The sequence below is a fragment of the Octopus bimaculoides genome, chromosome 9 (assembly GCF_001194135.2).
Source record: "Octopus bimaculoides isolate UCB-OBI-ISO-001 chromosome 9, ASM119413v2, whole genome shotgun sequence".
Taxonomy (NCBI): domain Eukaryota; kingdom Metazoa; phylum Mollusca; class Cephalopoda; order Octopoda; family Octopodidae; genus Octopus; species Octopus bimaculoides.
This window is the reverse complement of record NC_068989.1, coordinates 51682104-51688768: the sequence shown is the minus strand read 5'-3', so window position 1 is coordinate 51688768 and position 6665 is coordinate 51682104.

Here is a 6665-nt window from a genome sequence, read left to right as displayed (position 1 = left end):
GTGTGTGTGTGTGTGTGTGTGTGTGTGTGTATATATATGCGTGTATGTGTGTATTATTTAGATGAAAACATTGGGAGTAACGTAACTACGGTTATTTGGCTTCGTGAAAATATTTATCGAATGGAATTGTGGTTAGACTTCAAACTCATTTTAAACTTTCCTTTCATTACAATATATTCATGGTGATCTTCTACTTCAATATATAGAGAGTCGCTTCAAAGAATCTTTGCCTGTTTTATATTTAATAAATATGCCAATACATACATACACACGCGAACAATAATGCATGTGTGTGTGTATGTTTGTGTGTGTGTGTGTGTGTAGTGAACATTAAAACTTACGCCGGAATTGGAATTCACGATGCATCAAAGGTACAGTCACAGTTTTTAAGTACCAAACACATTTGTAAATTTAGCAAGTTATGAAACTATACATCATGCCTCCTGAGAGCCCATTGCGCAGAGCTTTCGCTGCAATTTACGAAAGCAACCTACAAAAGATAACCATTATTTTGTATACATTATTTACATTTGACGGATATTTGTCTCCATCTTGTTTGTTGCGAACTCAACGTTTCAGATGTCTTGAGGAAATTTCGAACTTGGGTTATTATTATTATTATTATTATTATTCAGGTCACTGCCTTCAATCGAACTCGGGATCTTAGGGTTAGTAACCCGCGCTCTTAACCACTACGCCATATGCCCGTGGGCAATTATGGAGTGAATTTTAGGGCTTATAAATCTAATATATTCCTATGCTCCTTTAATACCGCTTCCCATATGCTATTCATATCTGCACTCGGTCTGCTTAGGAGACTGTTGTGTCCTAGCATATGTGCTGCTTCTTTTAGTTTTCATATTTTCCAGTGGTGTTCTCTGTCTATTATTTTAACTTCATCCCACAGAGGAAGGTCGCTTCCATCGAAAAATACCTTAGGAAATGAGAACCCAGTTTCGAATTTTCCCCAAGACACGTGATGAAGGTTGCATGGTATATCGGGCGAAATGTTGTGTTAACAACAAAAACATGAGGACAAATATCCGTCAAATGTAACTTGTGTAAATAATGTACATAATCCCTCATCTCTTAAATAGAGGACTGCGTTATTTTGTATATTTAGTGTTTTTATTATTATTGCTAAGTCTGCATTTCGTCCATTGTTACCTTCGGAGTGCAAATTCTATTGAGGTTAACATTGCTTTTCATCATTTCAGGGTTGATAAAATTAGAAATCTACCGAGCACTGGGGTTGATGTTATCGATTAGAACCCTCCAACCAAATTTCAGGTCGATTGCAGAAAATATTAGTAATATTTGCACTGTTGCTTTCGTTGTTGCTGCTGCTGTAGTTGTTGTTGTTTTTGATGATGATGTCATTTTTGTTGTTCTTTGCAACTATTGTTCTTACCATTCATAATTCTATTCATAATATTTTATATCTACTACTTCATCTTACCCCCTTCCGCCGCATGATATTCCTGAATTTTTGCTTATGCTCTTCTGTGTAAGAGCACGCATAGATTCAGCGGAGCGGTAACAGTGAGGGATGGCCGCCATGGACTTCCTTCCATAAAGCCAGCATGTCATTCAAGTACATTTTTTCAAAGTTATTTCCGCCTCAATATTTACGACTTAGCAATTAAGTCCAGCTTGAAATGAAAACAGAATAGTTGGATCAAGAATTCTTCGAAGTTGTTATGGCATTAAGCAAAGGAACAGGCTCATTGTTTGGAGGCAAGGGGACAAAGATCCTGGCTCATTCTTTGGAGACAAGTGGACAGCGATTCTGGCTCAATAATCATCATCAGTACCACAATTGTCCATTCTTATATCCGTTAACCAACCAAACTAAACGAATATTAAAAAAAGTAAAGCACATTTATAATTTGCATACTTGAATCGAAGAGTAGTGAAGAGAAAAAAACGCAGAGTGGCGAGGCGATAGACATAGACACCATAAATGAATACAATTGTACCATATTACATCCAACACAAGTTTTGATTTACTATAAGTATCTCCGCCTATTGAACATGCGACGTTATGACCAAATCACACTTGAAACCAGCTATGAGATGAGATAATAGAATTTCCTAGAGTTGAAATGCTATTAAGAACACGTTCAGCATATTACCTAGAGATAACAGACAAAGGTCCCACTAATGACGGATGTGAAGCTAGTAAAACGTATTCACCACTATCCGCTTATCCACTTATATAAAGAAAATAATCCTCTGCTCTTTTGTGGCATATCAACTTTCGTCAGTTGTCCATTCATGAAATTATCTCTCCTCACGTAGACCTGATCTGAATTGCCTAGGCACAGGCTTGACTGTGTGGTAAGAAGTTTGCTTCCCAACCACATGATTCTGGGTCCAGTCCCATTGCTTGGCACCTTGTGCGAATATCTTCTACTATAGCCACAGACCAACCAAAGCCTTGCAAGTGGATTGGCAGACGGAAACCGAAAGTCCCGCGTATAAATATATGTATATATGTTTGTGTGTTTGTCTTTGTATCTCTGTTTGTCCCCTACCATCGCTTAACAACCGATATTGGCGTGTTTACGTCCCCGTAACTTAGTGTTAGGAAAAAGTACTAGGCTTACAAAGAATAAGCCCTTGGGTTGATTTGTTCAACTAACACACTTTAAAATGATGCTCCGGCATGGTCGCAGTCAAATGATTGAAAAAAGTAAAAATTATAAAAGAATATACACACACACCTACATTGCGCACGCACACACATACGCACATGCGCATATACACACATAGGGTACTGTTCCGTGACGGCACTCTATCTGGTGAGAGATAAATGTCATTTAATAAACTGACTACAGTATATATATTTTAAGAGCTACCAATTGTTTCATTCGATCAAAACAACTCAGAGAGCATTTTATAACATTTTGTGTGCCTTCACACAATTCTCATGTTCTGCCCACGTGGCAATACAAGCTATAACAGGACGGTGAAATAGGAGAAAATACGAGAAAGAACGAGAAGGAAGTAGATGTCAAAGGTGGAAAGTTGAAAACACAGGAAAACGAAAAGGAAAGAAAAAATAATTGTTTGGGAATAAGAATTATATATACGTCAATATGACGGTACATATTTCCAGCTTCACTCAAAGTTATAAAATATCTTTCATTCAACCACTCTCAGTACCTCACCTGCCGTATTAAGGCAATCAGGTTAAGGTAAAAGGTTTCGATCGTAGCACACACCACGCAAAGTTCTTCGGTAATAATAATGTTTATCCATATACTCTGATGTCTTCAACATACAGATGAAAGATGTTAAAAACATTACTGTTATACATATGAAACTTAGTAAAGAATGAATACTGGAAAACTATGTAGAACTGAACTCCAGCTCAGCATGCAGTAAGTATGATAACCGAATTCCAATGACTATCTTAGTTTCATGTACGAAATTTATGTTTCTGAAACTTATCCGAAGAAGTTATGAATTCTACGGATTTGAAAATTGAAGAATTTCGACATATAATGGAATAGAAATGAACATGATTTTTATTTGGGACGATTTACGATGTATAATGTTAGATGGATTTTCTCTGAACTAAAGTATCGAGCAAAAGAAAAACCTATGTGTCTTATACAAAATATTGTTTATAAAGCCATGTTATTTATTGAAGAAATATATAAAATGGAATTATTCTACATTTGACGAATGAATTTCAGAAAATTGAATATGAGAATATAGATTACATTATTTGTCGTTTAATGATGCACATTATTCGAAAAACAAATTTTTAGGGATCCATTAAAAGATGTCATTAAAGGTATAAATATGGAGGCGATAATTAAAGTGTGAAGAACGTAAAAATTGGTAGCTTTGAAAACATCTGAATAAATTATGAAAGCGCAAAGCTTTCTAAAAATTAAAAAGAAACTGTCTTAGAATAATGTATTAACAACGCATTTGTGTATAAGAAATTTCATTATTGAAATGAATGTATTGGAGAAAATAAAGTTAATATCTATGAGGTAAAATTTGAATTCTTCAATGGAAGTGGTTATCAAAGTTAATTTTGTTTTCGGAGTGGAAATATGTGAGTTCAATATTATACATTAACTGCAAGGAAATTCAATAAGAGTTAATACGGTACACAACTTGAAGAATTAATAACCAAAAAATGTTTTCAAGAGGTGTGATAGGACGGAAAATAAGGTACCAAGATAAGATAGCAAAATAATATACCACAAATATGGTGCACTTGTTTTCTGAACATTATTCATAAAAAGTAAGGCGGTGATCTGGCAGAAAGGTTAGCTCGTCGTGCGAAATGCTTAGCGGTATTTTGTCTGCCGTTACGTTCTGAGTTCAAATTCCGCCGAGGTCGACTTTGTCTTTCATCCTTTCAGGATCGATAAATTAAGTACCAGTTACGCACTGGGGTCGATGTAATCGACTTAATCCGTTCGTCTGTTCTTGTTTGTTCCCTCTATGTTTAGCCCCTTGTGGGCAATAACGAAATAGGTATTTTGTCTCTCTTTATGTTCTGAGTTCAAATTCCACCGAGATCGACTTAGTTTTTCTTCTTTTTCAGGGTCGATAAATTAAGTACTAATCGCGTACTGGGGTCGATCTAATCGACTGTCCCCCACAAAAAAAAAAATCGGGTTTTTGTGCCTAGAGTAGGAAAGATTATTTCATAAAAAGTGTTTAACGGGAAAAGAGTTGACAGTTAGTAGCTCATATGTCATTCTACTTCTGTTTTGTTTTACTTCTGTTTTACTTCAGTTTTGTTTTCTTAATAATATTATACAGATTTGACGAAGATTTGTATTGTTTCAGTGTTTATTTGTGAGATCATACTATGTTAATGATTCGTGGCAAGAACTTTAGATAATGTTAGATAAATAGATAAATATATTTTAAAAGTCTGTTAAATATGATAATTTTGTTCTCTCTTTATATAATCACGCATGACGAGATAGTGGAGTAGCGTATTGAGTTAAATTTAGGAAGGCAAATCATTGTGCATTGTTATATGTTATTGTTAGTAAGAATAAAATTCCTTATGATAATCAGATATCACTGATACCGACTTAGCGGGCTAAAGTTAATTTAAAGTAAATTAAAGGGAAAGTTGTCCGGAAAACTCATTATGGTTAAACAAATATTTCTATTAGGAGGACAGGTGGATAATGAAAACAAGTAATGTGAAATTATGAAAGTAATTCGGAAAAAGATGATATATGTGTAATATAAATATTTATTATGTAAAGTATTCTAAAACAAAATCACATTAATGTAATATTTGGATTGCAGTAATATGTTAAAATAATGAACATTAAATATTTATACTTACAAGCACAATTCAATGAGTACGTCTTAAAAATATACTGAAATATAACACCTCTATCTAAAATGTTATATGTAGAAGGGAAATAGTTTTAAAGATACGTTGAACTATATAATCGCATAAAAATATAAGATGTGAAAGTAAATATATAAATAGTTCAAAGAAATTTTATTATAATTAATTGTAGATTAACATAAAATGTAATCAAAAGTTGTAGGAGAATGTAAACATGTTGATCGTGAACATCTCTCCTGTAATAGGATTAAAAGTTAAACTTATATCAGATTAAATAAATAAAAATATATTATTTTTATATTTTACAATTACACATAAAGAGTTCTTATTACTCGAAAAGTTTACAAATTCAGTTCCATAACTTCTCTATTCAAGTAACGAATAGCAAAATCGTTATAAATAAAGCCAATCTACATGCATGTCAGTGAAAAGTCTATTCTGTCTAGATCATTGGTGATTACAATTCATTATTATGCGCCTTTAAAAACTTACTGATTAGTCAGAAGTACGTATTATTCTACGATGAAAGTAAACAAAGTTTGATTTAGTAGCGTGGAAATGTATTGAAAGATACAGAAATAATTCATTTTTATTCCCAGGCGCGTGATAATGCTAATAAATAGCGTGATCAAGATGTATTATCCATACATTGAAAAACATATTATTCTGTTATTTTTTTAGTACCACAGAAATTGAAGAATGTACAGTGAGATAGAAATATATATATATATATATATATATATATATTAGTTTATGTATATATTAATATCATCTCAGTTTTAAAAAAAACCTTTGATAATGTAAATATGTTAATAGTTACCAGAGGTAGCAAAATTACACTAGAAACCAAGATATCACAGCAGTTTTACAGGTAGAGATACCAAGTTAAAGTGATACATTTTGAGAAGATATGAATAATAATAATAAATGGAGCAAAACGCATATAAATAAAAGTTCCTTTAATTCCTACACATGTTTTAAAATATATGAGACCTCTTCTACAAAGAAGTAAGAGCTGCTGGAATTCCTCATATATTCATCTTCAAGGAATCAACATACAAAAGCAAGACAAATACGAAATGATGAGGTAACTTACGAGCTAAACTCATCATTTCGTATTTGTCTTGCTTTTATATGTTGATTTCCTGAAGATGAATATATGAGGAATTCCAGCAGCTCTTACTTCTTTGTAGAAGTGGTCTCATATATTTTGAAGCAAGTGTAGGAATTAAAGGAATGTTTTATTTATATGCGTTTTGCTCCATTTATTATTATTATTTATACATATATACATATATATATATATATATATATATAT